This window comes from Curcuma longa, chromosome 20 (assembly GCF_044706935.1).
Source record: "Curcuma longa cultivar G26 ecotype Majalengka, Jawa Barat chromosome 20, ITB_CL_G26_1.1, whole genome shotgun sequence".
In the NCBI taxonomy this organism is placed as follows: Eukaryota; Viridiplantae; Streptophyta; class Magnoliopsida; order Zingiberales; family Zingiberaceae; genus Curcuma; species Curcuma longa.
Window position 1 is genome coordinate 6,363,002 of NC_133880.1, and position 9,285 is coordinate 6,372,286.

The 9,285-nt window shown below is 35.8% G+C and overlaps 1 pseudogene; it reads right to left on the minus strand.

Annotated features, from left to right (window-relative positions):
- Nucleotides 1–7,521, minus strand: part of LOC141812959 (putative histone acetyltransferase HAC-like 1) — a 25,172-nt pseudogene extending 17,651 nt beyond the window's left edge.
- Between the last annotated feature and the right edge of the window lie 1,764 nt (nt 7,522–9,285).

Below are 9,285 nucleotides of genomic sequence, written 5' to 3' on the forward strand. Positions count from 1 at the left end.
AGCTTTGCCTTAAGAAATGTAGAACCTTCAACTGCTAGTATCACCACGAGTCTCATTATAGCATGGGATGCAAAAGTAGTGACGGGTTTCACTTCCAACTGTGTAGTACATAGCATTTCGCTTTATCCTTGCACCGCATGTTGAACAGTATATTGGAGGGGGATCAAATGTAAGCTTTTCCACTGCACAAAGTTCATCATGAACTCTCATTTATTGTGTGTTCCATTGCCTGGTTCTTTTCAGCTTTAGCTTTACTCTGCAACAACCAATTTTGAGATATGAGAGAAAATTGCAAAAAAAGAAAATACAGTACAAATGTTTCTTATGGCTCCAATGCTATGACAATATCTATCACAAAGTAAGAATATAGTAGGTAAGGAATCCAAGAAATTTAGCAGCTAAAAATGCTTCCATGCAATATGGTAAGCAAGGAGAATTAGAAATGTGAAATGGAAAGACAACCCTAGTGCTTATTTTGACAAGGTGATTTCTATAACACAAGAGCAATGTGACTATCCAACAATGACCATGAGAAATACATCACATAAAGTACTGATTCTCCTTGAAAGAAATTCTAAAAGTGCAGAAAAACAAGCACAAGATAACCAGAGAGTATTTTACGAATTTGTACACATTTGTTTTGCTTTTTTTGCTTTCCTTCTAGAAATCAACTAATCTCAAATAAATGTTGGTGTAGCTAAACCCAAACAACATGTGATATTTTGCTAACTAAAACATGTCAAATAATACATGACAGAGAAAACAGCAAGATTATAGTTTCTGGAAGTCGAAAAGAAACATAGTTCGTTTGACTATCATAATGTTAAGGAAACAACTCAAGTCACAGCTCAAACTTTATAATGATAGCAACAGATTTTGATAGTCCAACAGCTAACCTGGCCATCCCATCGCCTGAGACTATGAATATGGTCCCTGATTTGTTCTGGAGTGAAAAGCTCAGTTAAGGAGCACAATCTTTATCTTAGGCTTCCCTGATTGACTTGCAGTTGCTTGATCAGTGGGCTTGTCAAAACTTTCCTGCTTGATATGATTTTTTGCCTGATCAATCTCCTCTTCAACCATCAAGGTTTCTTGCTTAATATTACACTTAACATGATTGGAAGTATTAGATTTCATATCAATCATTTTGGTCTGCTTTCGATCAATGTTACTTCCATAAATTGGTAATTTTTCGTGTCCAGTGCTAATGTATCGTTCAGTCTTTGTATCAGGGATTTCACATTTAGTGGACATGACCACGTCAGTTTGTTTGCAGTTCCCAAGCTGTGCCTCCTGGAAGCCATGAGAATCATCCTTAGAAGAATGCAATGCTGCAGATGATCCATTGTCAGTAACAAGAGGAGATACACGTTGAATTTTCCTACACTTAGCCTGCTTATCGTCAGACAGTTCAGCAATCATTGCATCTCTTTTGATCCTATTATTGTCAGCATCCATCTGTCTTACTGAGATAGCATCAGATAAAGCACCAGTAAGTTGAATCATTGTGGTCTTAGACTCCATATCACCAGTGATTTCAATAGCATCTCTCCCCTTGCTTGTAGTATTGGCAGCATCGGCTTACTCTCTGAACCAGCATCAGATAAAGCACGAACAGGCCTTCTACAAGAAGCCATAAAGCTACGAACTGGCACGCATACAGGACAATGAGCTGCTCGGCAGTAATGGAAATGTCGAAGAAGCCCTCTGACTAGGCTACAGCGGGCATACTCGCATGAGTCACTATTGCAGCTACGTATGTGAGTTATTAATTCTTACTCTTAAGCAATAAACTTCTGGCATTGTCCTTTTGGATAGAAGGACAACGCCGAGCATGGTGCAAAAACAACAACCACCTAATTTGCTTCAGATAATTTGATTTGCCTATAGATTCCTCCAGGCCAGGAGCAAGTCCCCTAGAAAAATGGGGCATAGTTGTAGCAGTAATGACATTAGATCTCTGAAGGGAGATATGAGGTTGCTGAACTTCTTCCTTCACAGTGACTTTCTGATGAAATTCTGAAGGTTCTTCAATTGAAAGTTTATCCAACAATTGTACCCCTTGTGAAGGTTGAAGTTGAAATTGGTCCCTTGTTAGTGATCCGCTAGACAGGTTGTTGATATCCCTTTGAGAGTTCTCAGCCAAGTCATTTGGGTGCAATGACTTGTGAGGACCCTGTAGAATCTGAACATGAAATTCTTGAGAACCAGATAGTTGGCTGACAAATTGTGCTTTAGGATGGACTTCAGGACACTGAGATTGTGATTCTGATGGTAGGATCTGCTGGGAAACTTGTGGATCTAGTGCCCCAGAATGGTTCATAAGTCCATGCCCTGACATTTGCTCATCTAAAGAAATTCCTGAAGTCTGTCTCCGCAGATCAGATGGTACAGTTATTTGGTTTTGTTGACCTTGCTGCTGCTGCTGCAATAGCAGCTTATTTTGGTTTTGAAAGAACTGGGTATAAGATGGGCTAGCTTGTTGCTGAGATTGTTGCACCTGTGAGTGTGATTGCAATACCTCATTTGTCGATTGTGATCCATGTACATTCAATTTGTGTGAAGGATCCATTGTGTGGGGCCTTATTTGTGTGTACTGAGGATTTAAACTTGTTTGATGGTAAAGCATGCCTGGATTTGTTCGCAATCTCATTTGCAAGCTTCCACTGTTGAGGTTATTCAGAGCAGATAATGCAGATGAACCAAGGCCATGAATAATATTAGATCCTGATACATCAGCTCCTTTCATAGAATAAACATCAAGTCCATTAGACAACATTTGCTCAGACAATGGCACTGCATAACATTACAGCAATATTACAAATTTATAAGAGCGCACTTCCAGAAATAAAATAAGTGCAGCAAATTAGAATGAAGCTTGTTAGATAAGGATATGAAACTAAAATAATATCCAATCTGTTGGCTCAAGATACACGTAGTAGATTCAGTTTAACATGGTACATAATAACATTTGCCAAGTTGGTACATAGCACCTCCTCCTTATTGTACCTCCAAGATAATAATTACATTAAAATTCATTTTCCCATACATTACATATCAGGAAATTAACAGTAAATTTTACACTTTTTCCACTATTCATAGGTGATTTAATTGCACTAAGAAACTAGGCCCTTGATTTCCATTCAACACAGGCATAAATTAGAGTCTAAAATTCACCATGTTGTTCAGTAATTCCATCGCTTGATCCATAGATAAATACAAAATCAGATAAAAGATTTGATCCTGGATATGTACAATCTGATTACTTGTATGGAGACAGCATGAAAAAGCAAAAGATATCTAGAAAGTGGGAAACTCAGATAACAGATTATCATATTGATAGCATTACCTGGCATTCTAGGTTGGTGTATTTGCTGATCAAAGTGCTGTTGCAGAGGCTTAGGAGGAACATTGGGAGGCCCAGTCTTTAGTAACCCCTCTAAATTTGTAGACCTATTAAATTGCATGTTGCTCCCAACTGAATCCAGACCACCATTCGCAACTCCGTTTGGCATGCTATGCAGTAAAGTTTTCTGCAGAGTGCTTGGCCTGATACCGCTATCAATCTGCCCTCCTAAACTATGTAATAAGTGGTTGCTTGGGTTTCCAATATTCCGTTTCTGTTGTAACTCCAACGGTATTGTAGACTCATCACTAGACAGATTAGTTGCATTGGATGATCCTGAGGCAAAGGATACTGACTGTGGATCTATATATCCAGGTGTTGGAATCATCTGATTAGATTGTCTTGGTACGCCAGCGGAGTTAGAATGCATTACATTTCTTACAACTGAACCAAGAGGAAAGTTTGTACCTTGTCTCTGATGGCCATTGGAAACTGCACAGAAGAATACGTCTCATCTCTGTACATGACCAAAAGGGAGCAAACAAAAGATAATAAAACTATGAAAGACCGACAGAATTACCATTAGCCAAATTAAATGGGGTATTGACATCAGTCAGACCATTCCCAGTTGGTGGCAAATTTCCCATGTTTGTTGCGGAAGGACATTCAACACTTGGACCACTCATTTTTGGGTTCTCAATTGAACCAGATACTATCGATTGTGTGCTTCTATCTTGTTGCATCCCAGGTGTTGGAATCATCATATTGGGAGTAGAAGAAGGTCTAACTTGATGTTGTGCACGCTGTTTGCTGTTAAAAATACTTTTGATGATGGACAAAAATCGATTTTCATCTGACTCCGTATACAAAGTCAAATACTCATCCTGGTCATAGTTCAATAGATATTGCAAAGCTTGTAAGGATTAGCATAGAAAAAAATTAGCATTAAAGTGAAAAAGAGGCATGTGATAAACTTACTAAGAAAAGATGTAATGGACTTGGATATTGAGATAACTTAAAATTTTTTTAAAAAATGATTATCTTAGTAAAGTAGAAATAATACCTTTGTTGCAGTGTCTCTAAACATAGCGTCCTCCAAGCGCTTGACCATTTCCGGTAGCTTACGCAGCCAGTCATTCGACTGATTTTTTCTTTGAAGTATATTGTAACTGCAACAAGTGAAATGTTTCTAACTAGTCACAAATTTTTGGCAATAGCAAGCATTTGTATATATAAATGAAATATGCACAAATATTCCTAAATATAATAATGCAATTCATGGGCATGCATCCTGCATCAACTATATATCGCTTTTTCAATTTTAAAGGATGCCTAAATAGTTAAATAGATACATGACATTTTGCAAGGAAGTTAATGCTGCAGAAAGTGCTTACCATTTCAAGATGATTAGGTATTATAATGCCTAACGTGATATGTGCTAGTCATGGCAATCTTTCTCTTTTAGATTAAAAAGAATAAAATGCAAACCCTTTGGCCTGAGTAAAGTTCCAAATGTCAATGATTAAGAATCCGAGAGAAAATTGATTGGCATAGGCATATCATGAATCTTTGATTACCAAGATCAACAAACAACAGTGAAAATAAACATTAGATAGGTTAAAGCATTACTCCGGTATGTGAGTTTTATTTTATTTGTATTACCACAGCTTGTCTTAATTAAGAAAGGGAAAAAAATACAAGAGTTGCAGCACAGCTTCCTAAGTCAAGGGAAGGAAATTCAAGGATACTAAAGAGAGCAAAAAAAACAATTGACAAAAAAGGGGGGTGTTAAAGAAGAAAGAACAAAAGAGAGACAAATAAGATAGCGAAAGGACTATTATGTTGCTCAAAATTGTGGCTATGTTCTACATCATCAATTCTAAAAAACAGATATTTTTTAGGAAATAAAGAAGCATAAAATTTATTGGCTGATTTGGCATTGTTTTATAGTACTAACAATAGTCACTCAACTAGCATGGGAGGTAGTTGAAAGTGAAGATTCAGTGGAGGTAGTTTTAATTTTATTTTGCTACAAAATGAGCATCTAGGCAAGACTTGTACATTAATAGCAGTATAAGGTTATAGCCTTAAATAGAGTTCAATGGCGGGATAAATTCATGTACCTACACCCAAATAATTGTATGGTAGAACATATGGCTTGGTTTGTTTGTGAGTGCCTTGACATCCTCACCTAGTAGTTCATATCAGATGCTTGATAGGGTGGGTGACAAAAGACTGTAGCGGCCTCAACAAGCCTTAAGGCATTCAAATGGCAGTTTGTGTGCTTTTAGCACCTAGATTGCATGTACTAATGCCTTTTGAGAACATTGAATGAAACTTGACATGATCAAGCTGCAATCATATAGATTGGCCTACACATACTAACTCATGCACAGACCTAATGTAAGTTCTTCACTGAAGAAAACATGAGATAACCGTCGTCGAACAAGGCCTGATTTGTTCAAAGTGCCCACAGCTCAAATAAAGCGCTAGCGACATCTAGAAAGGTAAGTTGTCCATTTCAAAAGTTGATGAATGGACCAAATTAGATCCTGAAAGAGATGGTTGAGTCGAGGTAAAATTTTAAGTACTCAATCAATGCTTAATGTCAAGCTAGAGATAGTGTGTCAAAATCCTGATTTAATTGTCCAACTGCATGGCATCCGCACCTAGTGCACTTGTGCCACTTCCATATTGGCTAAATAATGTAGCGGGTAATTATCCCAACATCAAAACTGACTTTTCCAATAATTAAAAAAAAAAAAACTATCTGGAAGGATTGGACATGGACTATCTATGCGTTACCATCCCTTTAGTTATGCTCCATGGTTTGAATTTTAATCTTTCAGGTTCATTGTAGTCCATATCTTATCAATTTTGATTGTTGCATATAAGACACAGGCAATACAGTTATAATTACTTGCAATTTGAAGGTGAACATGTGTGAGTACATTCATTGCGTCAGTTGCCAAATCAGTCACCCAATTATTAAAATCTTAGTAGTGCAAGCTGGAAGGGTAATAAAGTATTTCAAGATGTAGGACAACTAACTTACATCTTCTGTTGCATTCTTCTACGTAATTGCATAAACTCAGGATCCATCTTTCGAGAATCAAGATTCTGCATTTGAGATGCCATTGAATTGTTGATCTGCAGGGGCAGACCGGGCATTTGGGAGCTAGGTTGAGAAGCCACCTGTCCAGATATAGGAGCATTGGAGTTCATAGCCCTCTATCTTCATGCAAATATACAACTGGTATTGAGACTTATTACTTGAAAGCCACAGTAGGAAACAGTAATGCCAATCAGAAAATGGAGTTTAGATTATCTGGAACAGTAAAATCCTCCTGCAACATTTTGAAGAGCATAATAACTTACCGTCAATAACAGCAAACATAACTAAAGCCTCCTAAAAGATATTGAGTAGCAAAATCTGCCTAACGATTCAAAATAATAATGATAATAAAATAGAAGCAAATTAGAAACCTCCTTGCATTTCACCTTTACAGTAAAGTACAGTGTAGTTAGTCCACTTAAAATGTGCTACTTAATTTGGGAAGCAACCAGAACTCCTCCAAATCCTCACTCAAAGACAACCGAAGTGAGATGAATATAGTTACGAGAAGCTATAAAATACTGTCAAAATTCAGGAAAAAACAATCTCAAATGGAATTACATTGGTCCGCTATTCTGTCTTCCAATGAACAAGTGGCTCATAATTACAAAGTTCATTCATACAACAATACGATCAAAGCAATCACAATAGTAGACGCATAAATAGAAGAACAGACAAAAACCCTAATGAGCACAAGGCGGGCCAAAATCCACAAACGATATAAAGAGGCATCGATCAAAAAGAATCAGACAGGCAAACTAACCTAGAAGGGCACCCCGATTGATCAATCCCGAAACCCAGTTCAGCTATCAGCGTTCCAAACCCGCTGTCCAATCGGAGAGACTAAAGGGCGAACCGAATCCCACCCTTAGTTCCTCCTTACCGCCGTCAGCCTTCTGGCCCACCTTGATCTCGCTTCCCCACCCGCTATCGCCGATTGCTGGCGCAACGCGCCGGCCGTCGAGCAAATTTGGAGAAAGCGCTTCGATTTCAAGGTTCGCCCTCGCGATTCCTCTCGCTGCTGCTCCAAAAACGCCGCTCGCGATGGATTTGGGAGCCGCCGAAGGTGCAGATCCTTCGATTTAGATTTGATCGATTGTGTTCTCGGAATCCATTACGCAACGCGCTACGGATTTTCTGAACCGGGCCGAATCGACCAAAATACTCCGTTTGCCCAATTTGGTCGAGTCCGAGCCAGTTATTCACCATTATTAAATTGCTAAATAAATTATATCATATATCAAGATTTTTAATAAAAATCTTAAATGATGTGTCATTTAAATAATTAAATCCTTTACACTTGGATTATAAACGATTAAACAATATTTATTTTTAACAATTAATTACTTTTAATAATTAATTTTGTTACTAATGGAGATTAATGATGACGTGTTTATTTGATGCACATTGCAGTTGTGAAGGATCTTATTTGCTTTTCTTATCTCGGGGTATAGTAACATTGATTATACAGAAAAGATTTATTAAAGTGGATAAGGATCGAATTTTGATGATTGATCGAGGCAATGTCCTCTCTGTTGTTGTCAATTGTAACTTTTCAATTTAACTCCTCACAGATAATCGTAGGATTGATCATGTGAACCGTTAGAGTGATAAATTTCACTTTTTTTTATTGAAGTATTTAATTTTTTTTAATATTAATCATTAACCATAATATACAGCTTAACAAATTATATATAAATTAATTTTATTTAATACAATGTAAAGGAAATTAATATGTTCACAATTATAAATTCCGTTAATGGTTATTAAAGAAAACAATATAGAATGAATTATGCTATTGATGTTTCGAGAGGATTATTTAAGCTTTGTTAATCAAAGAAGTTATTGTCATTTAGAATTGACACATGCATGCGGCAGAGTGTCGTTAGTGATTAATATTTGGTTAATTGTTATTTAATTTATTTGTCTCAAGGACATAATGTAACGGTAAAAGATATATTATTAAATTTAAAAATATATATATATATATATATATATATACGATGTTTAAACAACTAATAATATTGAAATGTCTCATGAAACATCATTTCATTTTTTAAATTTATTTGAGGGACAAGTTCTGTCTACTTGAATTTAATGAAAGGATGATGGGTGATGTAAGTTGGATACATGATAAAAAAAAAATTAACACCTATTTTGTTATAATTAATGTCTAACTCAGACTTTAATTTATAACACATTCGTGCTTTGTTTTTTTTACAAATGGTAATAAATCATTTAACTTTTTCAATATTATCTATTACCTTTATTATATATAATTATGATAGCTGATAAATAACTTAAATACAAATAAAATAATTTAATTATAAAAAGTGTTATTTTACACGGAAGAGGCCGTATTATTAATCTATAAAAAATTAAAACCTCATGTATTAAATAAATTTGAGATAATATAATTTTTAATTTTTTTTATGTAAGATGAGAATTGATAATTTTATTGTCATAGACTTTCCTTTTGATTGTTCAATGTGGAAAATTTTGTTAGAGCAAGAAGCATCTCTTATATCCTAGACTTTACTTTTGCTTGAATGTAGAAAATCCAATCCTATCCTACAGTGGATGAATCTGCATGCGCTATGTGAATTAATTTTAAATTATGATTATTTAAAAAAAATACTCTATCTCGTACCATCATATCATTTTTGTAAAAAGATAAAATCCGTCATCCTAATGGCCTCACACGATCGATCTCATGATCATTTATAAAAAATAAATTAAAAAATTACAATTGACCACGATGAAATATACCACCACATCATACCTCTTGCTTTGATAATATGGACATAACTGAGTTGGTTACGAC